At 34.6% G+C, this 25623-nt stretch overlaps 1 pseudogene; it reads left to right on the top strand.

Moving 5' to 3' along the window:
* Positions 1-4126: 4126 nt before the first annotated feature.
* On the top strand, positions 4127-4243 carry LOC113728279 (5S ribosomal RNA; annotated as a pseudogene).
* The last annotated feature ends 21380 nt before the right edge of the window (positions 4244-25623 follow it).

Below are 25623 nucleotides of genomic sequence, written 5' to 3'. Positions count from 1 at the left end.
ATTTTCCAAAAGGTTTTCTTAAAAAGCATACCTTCAAAACACCCTTCAAAACACTAACAACAGTTACTAATAGCCGCTATTCGAAATATACTCTAACTCCTATGCCAATTGAGTAGTGAAGAGCCAGATTGTAAAAGGAAAGATTTATTAAAGTTCAACAAGGTTGGAACCTTAAATAACAATAAGACACATCACACATCAGAATCAACTCAAACTACAAATTCAATTTCTCACGCAAACGATTTTAGTAAGAAGTAAACATAGCGACTATTCAACTAATAACCACGTTCATGAGAAGTGAGGAAATGAAAAAGTTGTGGGAAAAATAGTGGAAGTAAGCACACTAAGCATCAGATTTGACCACTCTTCTTGAAGTATATAACTGATCAATGCCATGAAACAAGGATTACATTCCTTATGTCAACTAATGGTTTGCTTCCATAATGCAAAACGCCCATACTACTTTCCGTCGAAATAATGAAAGTGGAAAAAAAGAAGAAAATTATCATATCTCTGATCACTTGCAAATACAAAAATAAAGTGACAAAGTCATTGCAATCTAGATAAGAAATAATAAAAGAAGACATCCACTAAATTACTATAGTTCTGTGGAATGTCCAAATTGATTTTGAATAACTTCCATGTGTTGTAAAAAATAGCCACAAAAACAATGTTAACTAAAGTTAATAAAATGTAACTTGAGTCGTGCTTAATAGTACTATCCTAAGAAACTATTTTAGGAGGTCGAAATGTTTTTCCAAGATTAGACAAGCCTTCTTCTTGGTGTAAACAACATGAATCAGAACTAGCAAATATTACGTAAATCCAGCAGAGAGTGAAGAAGAAAAAGAAGAAGGAAGCTGGCAGGAAGGTCTCTACTATTAGCTTTTGTGTACTTTCTAAAGTGAAAATAACTGCTATTTATAGGCATCAGAAAGTGTACGTTGGAGAGGATAACATCTGATAACATAAAAGAAATGTGCCTAATTTTTCGTGTAACAAAAAGTAACGTTATAAGAGAATGTTGTGAACATGTCCTGACTTTCGTAACCGATGAGATAAGAATTTATCTACTCCAGGCTCCTAGTATTCGTGATCTATTTCAGACAGTATTGGCCAAGGTTCGTAGTACTCGTGAGTTAGTGGAGAGGTTGGAGGGACGCATTACAAGCATAGAGGAAGAGTTGGCCACTTGGCGTCCCTATCGACAGGGTCCCTTTGATATATTTCTTTCTTTTCCATTTTTTTTTTCCTTGTTGTTGGGTTTGTAGGTGGTGTCAGTGGATTCAGCATTATTGTTTGTTAGTTGGTGAATTTAGTGATGTACTAACTCCTATTTGTAGTTGTTTTACTGTTTTAATGATTGGAAATGTTTCATTGGCACTCTATACTCCCTCAATGACAAATGGTAGTTGGTTCCTTCACTTTTGCACCTCCACATTAGTCTATTAGGGAAGTGTCGCGTTCTTTTTTTTTTGCACTTTTCTTTCTTTATTCTTCCCAACATTGGGGACTATATTGCCTTAAGTGTAGAGAGGGAGGGGATGTTTTGTGACTGAAGGGAACTAGTATTTTTGTATTAATTTTTTTTTCAAAAACTTTTGGTAAAGATTTTTTTTTTGTTCTTCCCTGATATGCAATGGCTTATATCGCAAGTATGGTGTTACACCCCATTTTTTGCAATAAAATGTTTTATTAAATGTGTTTTTCATTTAAAAAAAGTGAAAAAAGGTCTAAAATGGGATTTTAAAAAATGTAACAGTTTGGATGTAAAATTTAGTTTAAAAGCTGTAGACGCCAAATTTTTCTCAATTTCAAGCATACTATATTTTATTTTTCACTTAAATTGCTTGAATACTTATTTTAATTTTTGTTTTGTAGGTTTGTGTAAAAAGAAAGAAAATCAAAAGTGAAATGGATGCTCAAAATTTTGAAATTTTTGGTAATGGCTTTTCTTGTGTAACAAAACCCAAACAAAAACCCAACCAAAAAAATTCAAGTTAGATATTTTCATGCTTTCCCCAAGGTTTGGGTGGTACAAGGACAATTCATCACATCCCAAATCCTATCCTTTAACACCTACCAAAAATAGATCAAAAGGATAGGGATGGGACACATAATCCTTCTTATCCTAACCGTCAATTCTAGGTTTTAAGAGTTTTGTCCCATATAAACAGATAACAACCCCACAAATTTTTCTTCTTCAGATTCTCGGGGTCCTTTCTTTTTCTTTTCAAGACCAACTCCAACTTTTCCCCAAGTCCCTTACTCATTCTCGGCTCCCTCTCTTTCTTCCCCCTCTCAATTTCACAAGGACAAAAACAACTCTCCACTCTCAGCTCCCTTTTCTTTGTCTCTCTCAATTTTCACAAACAAGACCACACACTGACACTCCTCCCCCCAATCTCTCTCTTGGCCCTTTCTTCCTCTCCTCCCTCTCTCAAAATTTCACAACACACTTGCACACACTAATACACATAGATAAAAAAACTCACCCAATGTTCGGCTCTCTTTTTTTCTTTCTCATAAATCACACACAATAGAGGGAGAAAGAAGCAAGCAAAAATTGTTGCCCGCATACTGAAATCATCATCGTTGCCATCGTTGTTCGACTTTTCCTCTACAAAACAAGGTGAAGTTCCCCTTGCTATGTCTAGATTCAATTCGGGCATTGGTGCTGGAATTTTTCTTTTATTTTTTTTGTCTTTCATTTGCTTGTATATGGTTTTAAGTGGTGGATTTTACATAAGCTCTTTCTAGTTGTTTTGGTGACTGTTAGTAAAAAAGTTGGGCATGAATTCGCTCCAATTTCAAGAAGTGTGTGAGCCTCATTTATGCATATAATGTGTTTGAAAAAAATGCCAAAATGCGAAATCGAATTAAATGGAGTTGTTTTTTTGTTCATTTAAGATCATAGTTGTAGTGTAGAAATCATAAGGAGTGTTTTGGTATAAATTTTATGACTTTTGGGAAAGGTTTGAGTGATTTTAGAAAAAAACAATAAACGGCTGTAATTTGCTCTTTTAAGCACTTTTCGGTAGTTTTTTACGAAAACTAAGGTCGGAAATGGATTCTACGCGAAAAATCAAATGGAGGGGTGTATTTTCGTGAATTTTTGTGATAGGCCGTGATGCTAATGTTGAAGCTTCAATCCATCGGAGAAGAAGAAGAAGGAGAGGGAAAGAAAGAAAAGAAGGAAAAAAAAAACATTAGATTGGTTTCATTATTTTTGGTGAGCTTGTGTTTATTTTTCGTTGAGTTTGTGGCTGGGCTTTTAGAGTTGAGGCCAAAGTTTTCATTCTAATTAAGTTTGTCTAAATTTCTTTGGGTTTGATTGTTTTTTTATGGATTAGCTTGCATTGGGCCAAAGTTGCGTTCGGCCCAAACCAACCAAATTAAAAAAAAAAAAAGAAAGGAAAGGCCCAGGTTTTTTTTTCTAATGTAATCCTCACAAATTAGAAACAAATTTTGCAATTTGGCCCCTAATCTTTTAAGTAATTTTATTGTGGCCGTAAATTTTTAAATATATTTCACTTAGGTCCTTAATTTAATTACATTTCGGTTCTTGAACTTTATTTTAACTTAATTTTGATCCCTAATCTTTTTGAGAATTATAATTTGACACCAAAAACTTTCTAATTTTTGTAATTTAGTCCCTATTAGTTTTTTATTTCTCAATCACAATTGTTTCTTTTCTTTAATTGCTAATTTTGCTTCATTTAAATGCATTTAATTTGTAAATTCTAGATGTCTTATATTTATTTACATTTTTGCAATAATAAGGAAAATTTAGTACATATTTTCATTCTCTTTCAAAGTATTGTCAATAAAATTGGTTCATTAGCCTGTTTGTTGATTTTGGAAAGATAAAAAAACTCTCCCTTCTCTTTATTTAGCCACTATTTGAAACAGGAGGTATAGCTATTACCCTTTAAATTCTTTTTTGTGCTCCTATGTGCTCTTATGTGTTTATATGTTTATGTATTTTTTCTTCTTTCACTTATTTACTCTAACCTTTTATTCATTTTATAAATGTTTAATTTAAGTCTTGAGATTATTTGGAGGGTATTTAAATGCTCAAATTGTAATAGATAGGTAATATCCTTTTATGCAAGAAATGTAATTAGATAGCCAATGTAATAGCTAATGCACCGGATCCCATCAGAACTCCGAAGTTAAGCGTGCTTGGGCGAGAGTAGTACTAGGATGGGTGACCCCCTGGGAAGTCCTCGTGTTGCACCCCTCCCTTTTAAAAAAAAAAAAAAAAGATAGCCAATGTAATAGATAGGTTTTATTTTTGGCAAGAAATATAATTAGTTAGATAAATATAATAGATAGGTTAGATAGGTTTATTAGCTGTATTTTCCCTTTTAGATTGTAGTTAGATCCCCAATGTAATAGTTAGGTATTGTGTGCTTGTGTGCTTATGTGTTTTGTTCGCTTTCTCTAGGGTTTTGTATCTAGATATTTTACCTATGTATTATGTACTCTACATGCTCTATGTGTTTTATGTGTTTATTTGCTTTAATTATATTTTATATGCTTTAATTATTTATAATGAGTGCATGACATCACCACACTAGTTCAACGCTAGTTGTGAATTTTCTCCCCGATTTCTCACTAGTTCAATGCTAGTGAGGACTTGTAGAAATATGTTAGTTCAATGCTAGATTCTTTAGGACATTTATACGTTAGATTCATACTTTTGTGTGACGTTTATTGCATTTCATGCATTTTTTTTCATTTTAGATTATTTCCATTTGCATGATATATTATTTTATTCCCTTACTCCTATGTGCACAAATCATATCATTTAGACTGGCATTTTATTTAGATAATTAGAAATAACTTAGTCCATTTGCTTGTGTAGATTAGAAAAGTCACCCTTCGAATATGCAAAATGAGCGAGTATGTATTTTTAACCTTAGCATGGTATTACCCCTCTATAAGAAGAAAAATTGTGTCACAAATCTTAATCTCCCATACTCGTTATGTTGCATTCCCCTCTTTTAGGTCATGCATATTTATCTATATATTATATTTTTCTTTTTTTGAGTCTCATCTTTTGCATATTCGTGATCTTTTTAAGGGATCATTTTTGGGATTCACAATTAATGTGATTTACACCAATTAAACTTTGAAGAGACATGTCGTCCCTCTCGACACCCCTAGGTAAAAATTTGCAACCATATAGAAGCATCCACATGTAATAATTTTTATAGGTTAGATTAGAAAATTTTTTGACTAAATCTCGCAACTAACCTTGATTAAGTTGAAAGGGTACCTTAAATTTAATCTTTGTCTTCTCTTTTTTCAATCGTGATTCCTGAACTCTTTTCTCTTGTTTTCAAAGACTTAGAGTTGTCTAAAAAGGTTTTATTTATTTTTCATTTAAAAAATATTTTGGATGACTTGATACACCTAAATTCGATACGAAGCGGCGACTCTTTTTCTAAAAAATCAATTTTAAACTATTATTTTGGGTCCAAACTGTCGTACATTCTAAATCCAATTTTAGGCTCTTTTTCTGTATTTTTTAACATCAACAACTCATTTTTCTAACACCTTTCTCTTTTATTTTCAAAAATGGGGCGCGACAACTTGGCGACTCCATTAGAGATTTCTAGTGAATCCAAACACTTGGTTCAGTTGATTTTTTTTTCTTTTTCTAGCCCTTTTACATATCACATTTTGTTGTTTAGGTTACATTTTTTAGGGCTTTTTGCATCTCACACTTGTGTTCATCCCTCGTTCTTCGTGTATGTGATGAATGGTTTGCTTATTTTCATTTATTTACCTGTATCGCGCTTTGCATTTTGGGGTGAGAGGTGATATTACTCTAGAGCCTTCATGCTTGTTTAATAATGTTAATCTCTCCCCTCAAAGGAGCACTTCATATGTGCATATGTTGTTTTTTATAGCCCTTAACTTCTTTGCTTTTAGTGGTTGTCACACCACTTCTCTCTATTAGAATTAGGATCGATCCACTTAAATATGTGACCGTGGCACGACGTGTACGTAGTAATGTTTGGGGGATTACTTAAACCACCGACTAAGGGTCTTCGGATTGATGACCCTTTGCCCTTGTATCTGAAGGTTTGGGGGTCTGAAACCTTATCGAGTCTAGATGCATGAGTGAGTCCAACTATATGCATCTATGTTAAAAATCACCTAGGATAGGGTCTACCTTACCCTATCAGGAACACTAGACATGAGGAAAGGGATTCTACTCCTCTTTCTTTTCTCTGCTTTATATTTCTATATTACTTATTGCTCCAATGTGTTATGTGTTATTTATGCCTTATATTTCTACTGTTTTTCCTTGAAATTTTAATTTTGTATTTTGATCTATTAATTATATTCATGACTAAATAATTTGATTGGCACCTTGGTTACATGCATATTATTTGATTATGAATTTTAAACTATTTGCTTTGAGAATTGGACTCTATTTTTCTTTCGTCTTTGTATACTTGTTTTGACATAATAATGAGATTATACAAAGCTTGACACTTAAGAGGTATACCATGGAAAAGAATTATTTCGATTTCAAAAATTTATAATTTCTACAGGGATTGTTTATGGTGGATGATTTTTATCTCCACAATGCTAAGTTAACCATATGATAGTCATGAACCAACCCACATTAGAATTAGTTCAATCCAGAGAATTTCTACTGAAAATATAAATATCTAGCTCTATTCATCAATATTATCACTTTGTGTGACTAAAGCAAGAAAGTAGAAACTATTCCAAAAGGAAAAACTAAAATAAAGAAGATGATGCTAAAGTTTATGTTGAGAAAAACTTTGCATATGATTTTCATGTTATTGTGCATTTATTAAGCAAAAAATTCCAAAAAGAAACTAAATTTTTTCCAAAAGATGAATATCATATTTAACTATAGGCATCGGTATCAATAAATTTACATTGTCAAATTTACATGTATGGCTAACCACAGTAAAAAAAACAATTAACAACTCTAAACTTTCTGATATTTAGTTATGCCAAAAATTACAATTCTTTTTCTTCTTTGGTAAGCTATAAATTTTTAAAGACACTGCAACAGAGATATAAAAGTTCCAAGTTTTTGTGTCAATAGGTAAAAGTGTAGAAATAAGCAACAAAAGAGGTATCTTGATATTAAACAAAATAACTATGGCTCCATGCAAATTCGGTGTTTTTGGTAGTGTTTTCTAAAAATTTGATGTAGTGGTGTATGTCAAAAAATTTTACCGTAAACTATTAGGCATTTTTAAAAGTATTTTTGGGAACATATTTTTAGGATATTTTAGAATTTCAAATTTTTTGTGTATTTTTTAAAAATAAAAAATAATACCACCATCACTCACCATCTTCCCTCTTCGTTCCCCTTCCCCTCCTTCCTTCTCCTCCCTTAATTTTCCTCTTTCTCCCCTCCCTAATCCTCCCTTCTGCCCTCCCCTCCCATCCCTTCCCTTCCAATTGGCCCTCTTCCCTCTCCCCTCCCCCTTCCATTTGGTCGCAATTGGAACTCACAACCATAGCCTTTGGTCGCAACATCCGATTTGAGCTGACAAGCAAATATGACTACATTAATCCATCACCTAAGGATGATACCTCACCATATCCATCTCAATTTATCTTTAGAAAACGCACGGAAGAAACCCATCCATCCAATTGAGAAAAATAAAGCGAGCCAATTGTCTTCAAAAAATAAAAAGTCCCATTAAATACCAATTGTTCATCCCTTTTTCTTTAGAATCATCATCTAAACAAAACCTACAATTTTCACACTCTTTTGATTTGTATATGCTGCTGTGGATTTTCCAGCAAAAGTTTGATGGTTTTTGGGAATCTTGTGCCTATCTTTGATTGCAACCTTTGAGCTGCCATGTGAGGAGGGGGCAATTGGGGAGGGAAGAAGGGAAAGAAAGAGAGGGGATGGGAGAAGGGAGAAGGATGAGGAAATGCAAAAGAGAGGAGGAGAAAGGATAAAGAAGGGGGAGGAAGAGGGAGATGGAGGACATGGTGGCAGTGGCCAGTGATAGTGATAGTGATGGGTAGAAGGATAAAATGTGGTAGAGGTTTGTTTTTTAATACTTTTGTAAGTTGTATTTGAGATTATGTTTTTTTTTTATGAAAAAGGTTCGGTGGGTTCGACTTCTTCACAACCATAGGTTAAGGCATGCTTAATGTTTGAAGTTGCCCATGCTTTGATTCCGGTGGAGGACTAGTTGCTTCTTTCTTTTCTAATTCATCAATTGGGGCTGGTTCGGGCTTTGATTCTTCAACTTGGAAGTTACTGGCATGAGAGTACTTGCTTTGCACGTAGTAGGTATTTCATGTTTTCTTATACTTGTAATCATTTTCTTAAAGTTAATTATTTAACTGATTAAAAGTAATTGGTAAGTCAAAATAATGAGCAACCATAACCTTAGAGCTTGACGCGGCATGGCCGAGCTTTACAGGAGATTAGTAAGGCAGTGAGGAATAGTCTGTTCAATTTCACATACAATTCTTTGATAAGAATTGTTTTTCTTAGGTTTTGACCTAATAAATTGTGACTGTGCTTTACTGATGTTTCAAAATGGAATTATATTTATAGAGACCTGACAGGTGTAAATATTTTGAATGGCATGATGAACCAATTTGCACAAGAGGAAGGATGATTATACCGGATTTACTAAGAAGGGTGAATAGAATGGAAGAAACAATTGCAAAAAACCGTAGAAGGGAAAAAATATTGATTGGCATCATCATACTTTTGGCTATGCTGCTGATTATGTCAGTTATTGTAAAAAGGAATGGACATGAAATGGAGGGAAAGTTAGTGCCAAGCTTGGAGTGAGTTACTGAATGGAAGCTACTAAATCTAGTTCATTTTGGTTTTTGTTTTATTTTGACTGGATTAGCAGAAGTAGAACTAGCATTCGCTAGTTCTTGCAAACGATGGTATGTATTGACTTAGCTAGTGAGAATGTAGGATTTAGGTCTTGATTGGTAAATGCATCCTATGTATCTCTGTTGTTTATGTATCTTTGTTGTTTATGTGGAATGTTGACCTTCTATGTATCTCTTTTGATTATATAGCCTTAGTTTGGTAATTTAATTGTCCTTTTGCTTGTTTAGACTGCAAATAATATGTCAATAAGACCAGTTTGAAGACAAAGAAATGTATCAATAACTTGGACAGGACAAATTTTTGCGAATGATGATTTCCATTAATAAAGTACCAAAAACATAGTAGTCACAATGTTCCACTAATTTTTTTTGACCATAAACAAAAAGGTGACCACCATCAAAATAAGATGTCTGCTTCTAAAAACGTACCATTCCTATTGTCAATTTCAGTCCATAAACTACATCAAAATAAAAGAACCATCTAAGGCATCTAATATGAACATTTTTAGTAGTTTGTTTTTTCCCTTCATTCTTGAAGAACTAGCAACTCGTTTGGTAGCAGCAGTAGCAAATTGCATATGGATAGATTTGGTCTTGACAGGCATCTGCACATTCTCTCTCTTTTCTTGAATGTAGTGGTTGAATATATTTCACTTGAGATCCTTTTAGACCAAAAACTCATACAAATTAGGAGAAGTTGGGGCATAACTTGTAATAGCAGCATCTTCCAAATGATTAGTCTCCTGCACCATCCGAATAAATAATTAGAAGATACTATTATCTATACTTGCTGTGGTGACCATGTACCACACTCACAGCTGATTTTGCAAACTCTATTGCATCATGCATTGACCCATCTTGAACTCTACTTTTTGCATGTGGTCTTTTCTGGAAAAGTAAGAAAAACAACCTATAGTGACTTCATTTTTATAGACTATTGAATAGGAGGAGATAAAATGAAACTATGACATAAAAACAATTGCAGTAAAAGGCTTACTGGTATTTTCGCAGCCTTATTATTTGGATTCTTCTCAAATATTTCGGGAGTACATGTAACTAAAACCTCAGTGCAATTATCTTCAATACAGTCTCCACTGTGAAATTCATTAGATCTTGCATTGTAGGCAGCTTCATTGCTCTATTTTGCTGATCCTAAGGCATTGTCTTTAGCCTTTTTAAGCTTACAAGATCTCACATCGTGATCTTTTTGTAAACAGTATTTGCACATTATTACCTGCCCCACTCTACTCATTTACTTGGTCTTTTTTTTTTTTTTTCCTTTGCTTGCTGTTCCTTATCAGCACTTCTTCTCCTTTGTTTTTTTGGTCTTCCAGCTGCTTTACCATATAAAGGAGGTTTTGGACTGTTAACATCAGTTTTCTCCCAATTTCTTTCCCTACTCATTGGATGAATAGCTCCTTCATAGCATTTTAGATATGTCTCAACTGTATACCAGCTAGATACATATAACATGGGATCCTTTTCAGCTAGCCAAAGTGTAGCAATTGCATGGGGACAAGGAATTTCTGTCAGCTCTCATCTCCTACATGAACAAGTGTGCTCTTTAATGTTCACAACACAATGATCACCATATGGATAGGAAACTTCATACAAGTCATCATTCGACTTGAAAGGAAAATATTGTGTTGCCTTATCCATTCTTTTTTGTACTTTCTCCATGATTCTAGGACAATACATATAGTCTTTCCATCTCTGTCTAGCAATGTCTCTATTCTGCTGCATTCTTTGCATCGTATATAGCCTTAGTAATTCCATCATTTCAATGATTGGCTTCTCTCTAGCATCCAAAATTTTTTTGTTGAAACATTCACAAATATTATTCAATAGGATATCACATTTCGAATAGGTGCTAAAGTGAGCTCTACTCCATTGAGCTGGTGGTTTATCATCAAACCACTTGGCAGCATCCAAGTGAATTGTTGTCATTTCTTCCATTTTGCTAACAAATTTTGCTGGTGTAGTTGTTTTTGCAGCAGCCTACAATACTCTCCTTGGAGCTTCCCCTTTAAACTCAGCAATAGAAAAGTTGTTGTGTAAGTGCTTTACACAAAACCTATGAGCTGCATTTGGACAAACATGACCACAGGCCTGAATTAGTCCCTTTTGTTGTCACACATGATAGTCCATTCATAATCTCTCTCAATTTTCAAATCTTCTTTAAGTAACTTGAAGAATCATGTCCAGGATTCCTTGTTTTCACCCTCAACTGCAACATATGCAACTGGAAAAATGCTATTATTAGCATCTTGTCCAACAACAATCAATAGAACCCCCTTACTATTCCTTTCAAAAATGTGCCATTTACCTCAATCAAAGGCCAACACCCAACTAAAAAGCCTTGTTTCATTCCATGAAAACACATGTACAGTCTTTGGAACCTTTACTGCCCTTTTGATGTGCCATCCACAGTCTTTAATATGATAGAGCTACCAGGATTAGATTTCTGAATTTCATGCATGTAGGCTCCTAACTTGCTGTATTAGTCACTTTCACTACCATGAATAATGACCAAAGCATTTTTGCTAGCCCTGTATGTTTTTTTTTTTTTTTTGTGAATGAGCATTTGTTATCCTTCATCACCGTCTTTTCTAAAATACTCCATATCTACCTTAGGATTAGATCTAAACTTCTCACAGTACTTTCTACTAACCCATCCAGAATTTACAAGTGGATTTTGATAGGTAAAGCCACATTTGTGGATATCCTCAAATGTCCTAATTTGCACACTTCCTTCTCCACCCAATTTTCTAGCATAAATCTGCCAATCACAGCCTTCACTTCTACATTTTGCCCTTAATCTAACCAAATCCTACTTCACAAATTTACAAGGCCTACCCTATCTCTCACTATAATTTATAATAGCTAACTTGCACTCTTTGATGGTATTGAAAAACATCTTTAATTCCAATTTTGGATTGTCCATGTCCTTGGGATTGAATACAACACACCTATTACTACCGTTTTCATTATCAGATCCATGCACACTCTCAAAATCTGATTTAGAATCAGGGGCTACATCATTATCTTTAGGCTAAACCAAATTGGCATCAATCTATCCTTGTTTTGTAGAATTAGTTTGCAATTCCTTATAGTGTTCTACGCCCAACCATTCAGCATTTTTATGCATGTCATCATTGAAATTAGCATCATCTTCTTCACTTTGATTATAATCAGAATCTACTGTTGCGAAGAAGGATTCACTAGATGAATCAGAATAATTGTTACCATTCCCTCCCCTTTCACGGTCATGATTAGCAGTTATATCTTTACCATTAGCAGGACCTTCTTCATTCTCATCAACCTCATAAGGATTATAGCCAAGTTGGTGAACATAATTTCATGGAATGAGACTTCAAGGTACAAGATAATTTCCCTAATTGAACCAGCAGTCCTCTGAATATATCCATGTAATTCTCCACTATTGTCTATCCTTTTAAAGCTATTATTCTCCCAACCATAGTAGACTTTGTGACTAAAGACACCAGCATCCTCAATCAATTTATCCATTTAAAAAATACTTAAACCTATACTCTCAACGTAATAAAAAAATACATACATCTCCACCCTCATAATGTGGATGAGGAGTGTATAAAATCAACCCTTCACAGTGACACCTTAGTGTAATCAGTGAGCTACCTTGTTCTGATAATTAAAAAAATACATATATCAAATATTGAATAATCAAATACTGAATAAGTAACCAAAGCATTACTTTCATATTTTAAGAGTATCAGATAAACTTATACTTTTTATTATAAGCTTAACAATCCAAAAGGGACCACAAGTTTATTTAACCATTTAAAAAATTAATCTTTTCAAACAATGTGGACCAAAAATTGACAAGAATACACCCACAAAACAGACATCAAGGACCACACCCATGTATCATATTCACAAAAAAAAAGTCAATCTTTTTTCTGGACTCAACGTTAACAATAATACACCACAAATAGACATGAAGGACCACATCTAAATAGCATGCCAAAAAAAGGTCAAACTTTTCATTATTAACACTTTAATCAAAATTTTTTGTTCAACTCCTTCTTTCCCACCGACATATTTCTCCTCTTTGTTGTTTAATCACACCAGGTCAGCTTCTTTGATCTTCAAAAATTTCATTGGATGCGATTTTGAAGGGCAAGGAAAAGGGAAAAGAGTGAGAAGAAATATACTGGATATACGAAAGGGAAAGTGAAGACAATGTTTTTTTCCCCTGATTTTGCTTCAGACAAGATGAATTACTTAAAGGTCATGTGATTTTCACATGACCATGTCTATTAAAAATTGGCCAATTTGCCGTTTGGGTATGACATTGATAAACAAATTGTTAATTCATACACCAAATGTGTCATGCCCAAAAGTTGAGGGAGGAAATGTGTCCCTACTTCAAAGTTTGGGGACGAAAACTGGCATTTTCCCTAACTTTGGGAGTTATATGTGGACACCAAAATTTTTATAAATCATTTTATTAGTATTTTTATTTATCTCTATTTTTATTTTTCTAAGAAAAATCATTTTATCTCATTTGATTTTATTTAATTGGTTTTGTAGGAAAATCAAAGGAAGAAAAACAAAAATGAGAAAATGCAGTTTTTTTTTTTTAAAAAAAAAAAAGCAAAAATGCAGCTTTCTTCTTTGTGAGGCTAGTACAGGAACATCTGTATCCTTTTGGAGCTCATCAAATTTGTTTTGGCTCCTCATTTCCTTGCCTTCCAGATCTGATCTGTACAGGACAACTAACCCTCCCTAATCTTATCTTTGGACAACTAGAAAATTGATCCAAGGGACCAAAAATAGCCACAAAACATGGTATCTATATCCACCATCATTCTTACAGTTTGGGGGTTTTTTTTTCATTTAAAGGGTTGAGAACGCAGATTTAGGGCAAGGGGAGGTAAGGAAAGTCGACTGCACAAAAATCTGGGGAGGGAGAGAAAGAAAAGAGAGAAAAAGGCAAGAGAAGGGGAAAAAAAATTTTGCTTGCAGAAATTTTTTCAGAAAAGAACTCAATTTTCTCCTTCGATACAACTTCGTTAGGAGAGATTTTTGTTTCAGGGAAATCTAAGGAATCATTAGAGAAGGTTTCGTTTAGAAAGTTTTCCCAAAAAACATTAGGAAGCCCTTCGAATCGAGCCCTCAAATTGCGGATTCGTTATCACCGATTTTGCTGTGAAATTTTTTGAAGCTTTAAGAGATCTCATTCCCCTCGTGTTTTCTTGTTCTAATCTCATCCAAAATCATCCTTAGGTATTCCATTAACTTTCCCTTACCTTATTCGACATTCATGCAAGAGATTTGAGTGTGTTTATGAGAGTTTATGTTCAAGAGACTTTGATTCATATTTTTCTATGATTATGTGATTTTTGGACCTTGTTTAATGTTTATTTGAATCTAAAATGACATGAGTTTTGTGTATAAGTAAAGATCCGTGCTTAAAAGCTAGAAAAATGGAGTTCCGGCGAGATACCGGCCACTTTGACCAGAATTTTTCCAGTTTCCAGCATGTCGACTCATCGAAAAATTTAAACTCGTTGGAATGTTCTTGATTTCTTTTCTTTCTATTTTTCCTCTAATTTTTCTTGTTTTGTTTTATTAGATTTGATTTGATTTGGGCCATAAATGTTTAATGAAATGTATTATGGATTAAGAAGTAGGCTTCTTATTTTTTTCACTTGAATTTGTGACTAGGCCTCGGAGTTCAAACCCAACCCTTTACATCAGGCCTAATTTAATAAAATTAGTGGGCTGGTCTGTCTTTTTCTTGGTTTTTCTCTTTCGGCCCAAGAAATAATATTACAAGAAATAATCAAAATGGCCTGAGGAAGACAATATTACAATTTAGTCCCTAATTTTTCAAGTAATTCCATTGCAGCTCTCAAAACTTTTGATTTCTTTCAATTAGGTCCTTAATTTAATTGCATTTTGATCCCTAAACTTTATTTTTCTTTGATTTGACCCCTAATCTTTGTTTCATTTAAAAGCATTTAATTAATAAATTTTAAGGATTTTATTTTTATTCATATTTATTTGGAATAATAAAGTGAATTTGCTATATGTTTATGTTTTCTTTTAAGTTGTTAATTAAATTGGTGTTTTGATAATTGTTAATTAAATTGGTACCTTGACTATTTTGTTGGTTTTGGAGTATAAATAAGACAAATTCTACCTCATTTAACTATTATTTCAAGGGAGGTACCTTCTATTATTATTTTAATCTCTTTTATGTGCTCCTATGTATTTTTATGTGTGATTGTATGTTTTGAGTGCTTTTTCTTTTATTTACTTATTTTATTCATTTTAGCTTTCATTTATTTTATTTATTTAAATTTTGATGATTATTTGGGAAGCATTTAAGTGCTAAATTGTAATAGATAGGTGTTCTTCTTTTGAGTCAAAAAAAATGTAATTAGTTAGATAAATGTAATAGAAAGGTTTATTATTTTCAAAATTTCCCTCTTAAATTGTAGTTAGAGCTCCAAATGTAATAATTAGATCTTATTTGTTTGCATGCTTGTGTGTTTATATGTTTCTTCGATTTCTTAGAATTTTTGCATCTAGATATTATGCTTACGTGCTATGTGTCATATATGCTTTATGTTTTTATTTGTTTTAATTATACTTTATTTATTTATAATAAATGCATGGCATCACTACACTAGTCCAATACTAGTTGGTAGGGGTGGGCAAAATTATCCGCTAACTCGAAAACCCGTCATATCCGATCCGATCCAATCCGAAAATTAGGATATCCGATTTTTATTATTTGATCCGTTCAAAAGAGGGTCGGGTACCCGCTAAAATGCAGGGCGAGTTAGGGTCACATAATTAAAAACTCGCGGGTACCCGATCCGCCCCGCATATATATATATATTTTTATTTTTATTTTATTTTTATACACACACTATAAAATAATAATTTAGAACTAAATAAGTAATTTTATTGAAGAAATTGAATTACATATATGAGAGACTGTAGTTTATTTATAAGATTCATTTGTAGAGACCATGATCTTATATTTTATAGAAAAAAGTTTAATTAATTTGGAACATATATATTAAAAATTGTGCTACTTATTTATTAATTTTGAATTCTTTTAATTTTTTTCCTTTATCTTATATTCTCTTCACATGCTTGTTTCTTGGTAGGAAACCCTTTTTTAGAAAAAAAATTTATTAAATCTTAAATGAATGTGTAAAATATAAAATTAAATTGGTATAAATCATTTTTTTAAAAAAATTAAATGATAAATGGGGCGGAACGGATACCCGCTGACCCAACCCTATCTCAGCGGATACCCTATAATCAGATACCCGTTAATATGTGGGCCGAGTAAGGGTCAAAAAATAGCTGACCCGCAAGGTGCGGGTCGAGTCAGCCAAATGATGAATGGAGCGGGTACCCGACCCGTGCCCACCCCTACTAGTTGAGACCTTTCTCCTCGTTTTCTCACTAGTCCAACGCTAATGAGAACTTGTAGAAATGAGTTAGTCCAATACTAGATCATTTAGACCGTTTTCGTATTAGGTTCATACCTTATGTGACATTTATTGCATCTCATGCATTTTTTCTTATTTTTAGGTTATTTTCATTTGCATGATATTTTTCCTACTATTATTCCCTCACCCTTTGCATGTTTGGACCATATCATTTAGAATTGCATCTCATTTTAGAAAATTAGAAGTAGATTAGTCCATTTATTTGATTAGGTTAGGATAGTCACCCTTCAAATATGGGAAATGAACAAGTATGACTTCTTAACCTTTGCACTCTCTTATCCCCTCTATAAGAAGGAAAATTTGAGTCACGAATTTTAGCATTCCTAGGGTGAAATACCCAACTTGTTACAAAGGTATTTCACCCTAGAGCCCCCTAAGCTCTTGATAAACACATCAGCCAATTGATCTACAGACGGTACATGAGATGTCTTGATGACCCCGTCAAGCAATTTCTCTCGAATGAAATGACAATCAACTTCAATATGTTTTGTCCTCTCATGAAACACTGGATTAGACGCAATATGAACAGCCGCCTGATTATCACACACTAAATTCATAGGCTGTTTATGCTCAAACCCAAGTTCAAGTAATATGCTCTTTAACCAAACCAACTCACACACAGTGTGAGCCATAGCGCGGTATTCAGATTCTGCACTTGATCTGGATACAACTGTTTGCTTCTTACTCTTCCACGACACTAAATTACCACCAACAAACACACAATATCCTGTGGTCGATCTTCGATCTGAGGCAGAACCAGCCCAATCTGCATCACTATATCCTTCAATATCAGTGTGTCCATGATTTTGATACAACAACCCTTTTCCAGGAGCACTCTTAAGATATCTGAGAATCCGTACAACAGCATCCCAATGACTAGTACGAGGGGTATCAAGAAATTGACTCACAACACTCACTGCAAACGAAATGTCAGGTCTCGTTACAGTGAGATAATTTAATTTACCCACAAGTCTTCGATATTGCTTAGGATCATCAAGTAATGCACCTTGATCTCTTGCTAATTTCACATTGGGATCCATAGGAGTATCCACAGGTCGGCAACCTAACATCCCAATTTCACTCAACATATCGAGTACATATTTCCTTTGACATAAATAAATCCCATATTTAGACCGAGCTACCTCAATACCCAGAAAATACTGTAGATAACCTAAATCCTTTGTCTGAAAGTTTGCCTGCAAATTGGATTTAAGTTTCTGGATTCCCACAACATCATCACCTGTAATCACAATATCATCCACATAAACAACTAATAAAATTTTACCAGCATTAGAATGCCGATAAAATACAGAGTGATCTACTCCACATCTTGTCAGACCGAACTCCATGACAACACTACTAAACCGGCCAAACCAAGCCCTCGGAGACTGTTTCAATCCATATAAGGATTTTTTCAAACGACAAACCAACCGCGGATTCTCCCCCTGAACAACAAATCCAGGAGGTTGTTCCATATATACCTCTTCTTTCAAATCTCCATGCAGAAATGCATTTTTCACATCCAACTGATGCAATGGGCAATTATAAGTTGCTGCCAAAGAGATAAGAAGACGAACAGAGGTAATCTTTGCAACAGGAGAAAATGTTTCTAAGTAATCTACTCCATACACCTGAGTAAATCCTCTAGCTACCAGCCGAGCCTTCAATCTATCAATAGAACCATTAGGCTGCACTTTTATAGTGTACACCCATTTACAACCAACAACAGGCTTACCTGAAGGACGAGGGACAAGATCCCAAGTACCATTTTGTTCCAAAGCAGACATCTCTTCTTGCATAGCTAATCTCCAACCAGGATGATTAAGAGCATAGGTAATAGACTTAGGAATGGAGATAGAATCAAGGGAAGCAACAAAAGAAGAATATGACATAGAGAGACGAGAATAAGAAACAAAATTAGAAATAGGATGGGAAGTACAATGTCTCTTACCTTTGCGTAAAGCAATAGGAAGATCTAACTCACAGGAGGGCGTCATACCTGAATTTGAAGATTGAGAGTTAATTGGTGAAGTGCGTGGCATATCAGGAACTTTCTCAACCATGGAACGACGAGAGTAAACTTGAAGATGAGGACGAGATAATCGAGCTATGGAATCTGGTGGACTAGATGACTCAGGTAATAAAGGGGAAGGGACTGGTAAAACAGGAGAGGAAAAAGAGGGACACTGGTCTAACTCACAAGGCGTACTTTGTTTGATAAAATATGGAGTAGATTCAAAGAAAGTAACATCAGCACAAGTAAAAAATCGATTTAAAACTGGACTGTAACATCTATACCCTTTTTGCGCTCGTGCGTATCCTAAAAAAATACACTTAATGGCACGAGAATCCAATTTATCCACCCCGGGAGTAAGCTGATGAACAAAGCACACACATCCAAAAATACGAGGAGGTAATTTAAACACAGATTCATAAGGAAAAAGAATGGAGTGAGGTAATTGACCTCCAAGAATATTAGATGGCATGCGATTAATTAAATAACATGCAGTTAGAACTGCATCACTCCAAAATTGTTTGGGCACATTCATGTGCAACAACACTGTTCGAGCAATTTCGATTATATGTCCAATTTTTCTTTCAGCAACTCCATTCTGTTGTGGAGTGTGAGGACAAGAGGACTGATGAATAATACCAGACTTACTCATAAAGGTATTAAAAGGAGTGGAAAAATATTCTTTCGCATTATCACTGCGAAGTATACGTACCGGCACACCAAATTGATTCTTTATTTCTGCAACAAATGCACAAAAAATGGAATATAGTTCTGAACGATCTTTCATTAAATAAAGCCATGTAACTCTTGAAAAATCATCAACAAAGATTACAAAATATTTAAAACCTAACTTTGAAGTGACTCGACTAGGACCCCAAACATCAGAATGAACTAACAAAAACGGTTCAAAAACCCGTTTATTGACTCTAGGAGCAAAAGAAACACGATGATGCTTTCCTAACTGACAAGACTCACACTCTAACGAAGATAATTGACTCAAAGTAGGAACCAACTTTTTCAAATTTTGTAAAGACGGATGACCTAAACGACAGTGAATTTCAAGAGGAGAAACAGTAGCAGGACATGCTATCGGACCATTGAAGTTGAGAAAATAAAGACCATTATGCTCATGCCCTCCACCAATCGTCCTCTTTGTCTTTAAATCCTGAATGACAACAGAATCAGGAGAAAAAGTAACTGTACACTGTAGAAATTTAGTGAGCTTACTAACAGACATTAGATTAAAGGGCAAATTGGGTACGTAAAGAACAGAAGACAGCGGAAGTGATGGATTAATTTCTACAGTGCCTAGTCCTTTAACTTTAGTGGTAGATCCATCAGCTAAAGTAACATGAGGATATGGAGTAGACTCTTGAAAATTAGAAAAAATTTTAGAGGTACCTGACATATGATCAGTAGCCCCGGAGTCAATAATCCATGAGTCATTACCTTTTTGTGCTAAAGAAGCAGAGGGAAGAGATGCGTGATTTGTAACTTGGTACTGTAGGAATTTAACATAATCCTCCTCAGATATAGTAACAGTCTTCTGGGACCCATGTGCTGAAAAACTCGATTCAATGTGGTCATTGGTAACCGCATTAACAAACCTTTCAACCATGGCGAATGGCACATCAAACCAAAGAAAAGGTCAAAACTCAAGATGACAGTGACGTGTGAACAGTGCCGTGAACAGTACCCTATGAACAGTGCCCGCGTGAACAGTCGCGGTGAACAGTATCGCGTGAACAGTCGCGATGACCAAAACTTTTGCTAGATGTTTAACCCTAACCCTAGGACTTTTGCTCTGATACCATGTTAACAGGTATCTTGGGAGGAAAACATCTAGTCACCATATTATGAGTGACCAACTAGTATTTATAGGAGTACAACCCTAACAAACTATTTACAAAAATACCCTTACTAATTTATTATCTACAAGAATACTTATATTCTCTTAACAATTCCCAACCAGCCTTGACCAGAACTAACTAAGCATCACTATGCATTAGTAATTATACAAGCTCGAGAGGTGGCTCCCAACATATTTGTCATTGCACTTTGTTTGTACAAGAACCCATCGAGTTCACATGCACAATTAAAGAAGTATATGCCCATATACATATTAAACTTCCAAGGAGATGGCATAATACTCAATTAGTTTAAAGACAAAGTAAGCAAAACAATCATAGTTGAACAATTTAAATCATTTGAAAATTTTCATATTTGGCTATGTGTCATGACATCAACAAATCTTGAGATAAACAGGTCAAAAGAATACAAACTTTATACTATTGGAAAGTTAATTCAGAACAATAAAACTTCAATAAGAACTTGTCCTCAGATTCCCATTCCAATTTGTCCAGATTGGTCTCAATATTTTTAGCACCACAAATTATAGCCAAATTCTTAAAATTGCACACTGCTAACTGAAAAACTTGCAGCTACAGGTTTCGTGATGTTCTAACTCTCATATCTGTAAAAATTTCCCAAATCGCTTACATAAACACCAAGAAACAATAAAACACTTGTACCTAACAAGAACCTATGATTTGCCAGAGAATTTCTGTAATACAAACTAAATACAGGTTTCTTTGTTTCTAGCATCTAGCATATTGAAATCTAATTCATTCAAAGAAGTAGGAGTTTTATTCCCTTTTTTGCCAGAAGCAAAAAAATCAACATATTATGTCAGAGTAGAACCACTTACAAGTCCGCTTGGATGGTGTGTATTTTGGAAGATCGTCTAAACCTTAACAGTGGGTTACCATAGTTGTCTTGAAAAAAAAATATTTGGGTTTGTCCAAAACACCACAAAATTTTCCAAAACAACCCACCGCCTTCGACCAGAAGGGAGGGGGAGGGGGAGGGGGAGGGGGAGGGGGAGGGGGAGGGGAGGGGTGGGGCCAGTGGGAAGAAAGAGGAGAGGGGGAAACGGGGGTGCAGGGGTGGAGGGGAGAGGAGGAGTGGAGGAAAAAGAGAGAGAGAGAGAGAGAGAGGAGAAGAGGAAAGGAGGAGGGAGGGGTCGGGGTAGCGGAGGCTGTGGGAAATGAGGGAGGGTGGGGGGCCTCAGTGGTGGGATGAGGTGGGGTGGTGGAGGGGGAAGGCAGGGGTGGGAGGAGTTGGGGGCGGCGATGAAAATGGTGAGGGAGGGTGGTGGTGGTGAAATAGGGAAAGGGGCGTGTTTTTGGGCATTTTGGGTTTTTACTTTTTTTGGATGTTCTCATAAAATTTAGGGTGTCTTAACAAATTAATGTAGATAGAGTTGTAACAAAACTTGCAAATAAAGCTGATCATATTTAACTTGCAAAAGTAGCTACGTTTTATCAAGTTAATATCCCCTACATCGTAAAAGTGAAGAACATGATTATCAATATAATGAAGGCAACAACAACGACAAACATACTATTTTGGAACCCACGATGGTAAGAATTCACTCTGGTAGTACCAAAAGAATACTATAAAACCAAGAATGATCCAATAAAATATTCCAAATATTGTCTATGGATTAAAGCACCTGAATAAAATGTTTCTAGTCAAAGTGACCAACGTAAGATAATCTCATGCAGCACACATGAAAAGCATATATGAACAGCATCTATAATGAAAACTTGGCAACCAATATCACTCTTCTAATAATAATCTCTATAAACAGTAGAATTACCAAATTAAGAAAATTTAAAAACTAAGGATTCATATCAGGATGAATACATCACAAACTCAGCAGCTGATGATGGCATGTCCAACCATTCTACACCTAGCTAAAACTGTGTTAATAAAGATCATTGACTTCCACACCTCATTCCATGTAGCAACTGATGATGGCAAGTCCTCAAAATTAATAACCATTACTCCATGGCCCAAGTAAAAGTCAGTGACCAACATTTATCCTTTACAAGTGAAAACATTGAATCATAAAACTGACCAGCAAACTTGAAATTCTAATATTTCATCATTAATTTTCTTAAATCACAAAAACCAATTTACCATTAAAAGTTGTACACTTTGTGAGCATACTAAGTGTGAATTTGAGCACCTGCGATGCCTACTAAAGTAGAAGCAAGACTTCCAAGATATACTAATATTCAAACTTACAATTAACCTATGCTTCAAGTGTGTGGTCCATTGGCTTGACTTACGAAAAATTACAATCATAGTCTGACCAATATGAAGATCTAGCCCCATATGAAGAATTAAAAGCATTGAAATAAACGTGCATGAATATAACTGATAAAGCAGAGGATAAAGATTAAAAAGCTGCCAAACCAAAGGCACAATCAAGAATGACTTTGTTAGTATGATTTTCACAACATACTGATCCTTTAGCTTAATTAATGCACAAGGAAATGTAAGAAGTTTGCCTGCTTTGAAATGAGCTGCTCCAGGGGCCTCAAATTAATTAATGATCGCCAATATGGAGGTATGACTGGTCAATAACCTTTTCCTGGAGTGACTGTTGATTTAGTAGGGAGCAAGTGACCCTACATGTTTGATCATTAACACCTCAAAAAGAAAAGATTAACTTGTTCTTTATCCTCATAACACCAGAAGAAGCAACCAATGATAGACAGAACTTATTTAATTAACAGTAGAAATAACAGATCAATAAGAGCCAAAGCAACAAAAGAACTATACTTGATTGGCAAAAAACTAGCTATATAAACATTAAATGTGATATACCTGTTTTCTCAGTTATAATTGTTATGGAACTGCACCTCAACCCAGTTGTGGTTTCAAGGAATTGGAATTGAAAAATTTTGGTCCAAGTAAAAAATTCAAAATGTACAATTTGATCATGTATGAATTTAATTCAACTCTAAATCCAGAACCAAATTTACAACCCAAACAACGAAATTGCAATTGGGGCTTCTGATTTCAGTTCTATGGCCCCTATCTGTGTCTAAAATTTTTTAAAAAACTCAAGCAGGACATTGTACAAGAGATACAGCACCCTCCAAGTATTCATAATGTTTTCCGCCTACATACTCAGAGCATTCCCACTTCACATTAATTTTCTAAGACCCCATCTATCAGCTGTTACAATTTCAAATTTGCAAAACAAACGGTTCGAGAACATTTTAACTTTGGCACCCAATTATAAACAGCAACAAGATCCTAAACACACCCCAATAAACCTCAGCTTGATAGTAAGTTGTTTCTTCCAACTAGCCGAACAAATTGCACTTAGAATACACCTAGAACACCCACAAAATAAGCAATTTTCCTTGTTTCCCACAATGAAAAAGTGGAAATTCAGCTCATCAAGACAGTTCCTCTTCTTCAACACCAAGTTTAAATCCATCTCAATATAACTTGTTGAAAATCTCAAACGGGTAAATTTTACCTAATTCTCACGAGAATAGTGAGCAGACAAACTGAAACCTAGTTGACAAAAACACAATAAAATTTTAACTTGGTGGTTGAAAACAAGATTCTCATCAAGTCTTGCACATATTAAGCCCACAGATATCAGAAGAAGAAGCCCTGTAACACTGCCATTTTTTTAGGGTAAATTTATCTATTGCCAAAGACAAAAACTTCAGTCACCAAAAATAATATATTAACTCCTTTAACTAACTTAAATTTCATCTAACTACCTGAAATATATAATAGATTTCACCAAAAGTGCTAGCTTAAAGCCTGGTACAGTGCATGTTGTACCAACACACTTCAAAATCATGCATTATAATTACAAGTGTAAATGAACAAATTATCACTAAAATTATGTAATTACAAGCCACTTATGGAATTACTTGTATAAATTTGTATTCACACAAAAAAAGGACCACATTTCACTAGATTTACTTTAAGTCGACAGACAATTCAGAGAAAAGTTGAAAACTTGCTTGATCCTAGAAGGCCTTGACTCTATTGCTTCCTCCACCTCTCAACCTCTTCTCTTTCTATTGCAACAGAAAAATATGATGGACATAAAAAGAACAGGTGGTAAACCCCATCATACACTTGTCATAAACCGCCAAGCCCTCCACGCAGCCCACTGATTTGAGAAAAACTAGTTTCTGGTTTGTCTATTTTCTCGTCTTTCTTTTTAAGTTGAATGGCGCATCGGATTGAGGGGCATGAGCCATGAGTATCTAAATTAATTTGTTAAGTTATGCCTAATATTCTAAATTTGTCCACATTAATCTACACAATACTAACCCATCTAACCAAGGCTGATAATTCAAGCAAACATATTGGACAGAGGGTCTTACTTACATTCTTCATCCCCCATTACAATATAATTCAACATTACGTTAGCATTCCCATTACAATATAATTCAACATTTCATTAGCATTTTTAAGTCTATTATGCTCCCTTGAGCATAGAAATATCTCAAAAGTCACTTTAAGTTGTCCGAAAGCAACCTTTCCAAATTTCACAAGTTAAAAGAGCTATTTTAAAGAACTCCTTATTCTTAGATAAAGTTGGTCAAACTTGCTGAACCTTCTTTTTTCTTTTTTCTTTTTCATTTCAAGAAGAAGCCTTACAGAAAAGGGAAAACGGCGGCTTCAAAATTGAACCAGGAACCTCATGGTTGCCTGGTTAATATCCCTACTAGCTAAGCTAGGTTTTTTGGACCCAAAAATAATTCTAAACAAAATTGCTCCAAGGTCACGCCTAATTACACATGTTTCATTTGTATTTCATCCATCCTTCATAGCCAAAAATTACTTCTCCTTTTGTGGTTAGCTCCCATCATCAACTACATCATCATAAAAAAGTTCACCTACTTAACTAGCAATTTTACAAATCTTACTGATTTTTCGTGTCAGAAGACCAACTAAACACAACCAAACAAAATGAAATAAAAAAGAGGGTTAGTTTGACATATATCTATATTGAAATATGTAGTGCTTAGAATCCCATTATAATTTGTACCCAAAAGTGGAAATCCCATAAAATCTAAGTTTATTTATGACCAAATCTATGCATTTGACAATCAAATTCTACTCTCAATAGAGATTTCTAATCCTCACTTTCTCCGATTTCCCTTATCGCCTGCATCACTCAATACAAATCTGCCACCACACTATTCATCATATACTTACAACCTACATGTTAGTGGATTCTCTTGAATGGTCACATCACCCACATCAGCCAATAGTAGAAAATTCTGGTGACTTTAGAAGTATACAGCAACAAGGTGTACTGGGAATAATTACACACCATAACCCTGGAAACAAGAAGCCCTCTACATATTCAGGCTA

The sequence above is a fragment of the Coffea arabica genome, chromosome 2c (genome assembly GCF_036785885.1).
Source record: "Coffea arabica cultivar ET-39 chromosome 2c, Coffea Arabica ET-39 HiFi, whole genome shotgun sequence".
Taxonomy (NCBI): domain Eukaryota; kingdom Viridiplantae; phylum Streptophyta; class Magnoliopsida; order Gentianales; family Rubiaceae; genus Coffea; species Coffea arabica.
This window is presented reverse-complemented; position numbering and strand designations above follow the sequence as displayed.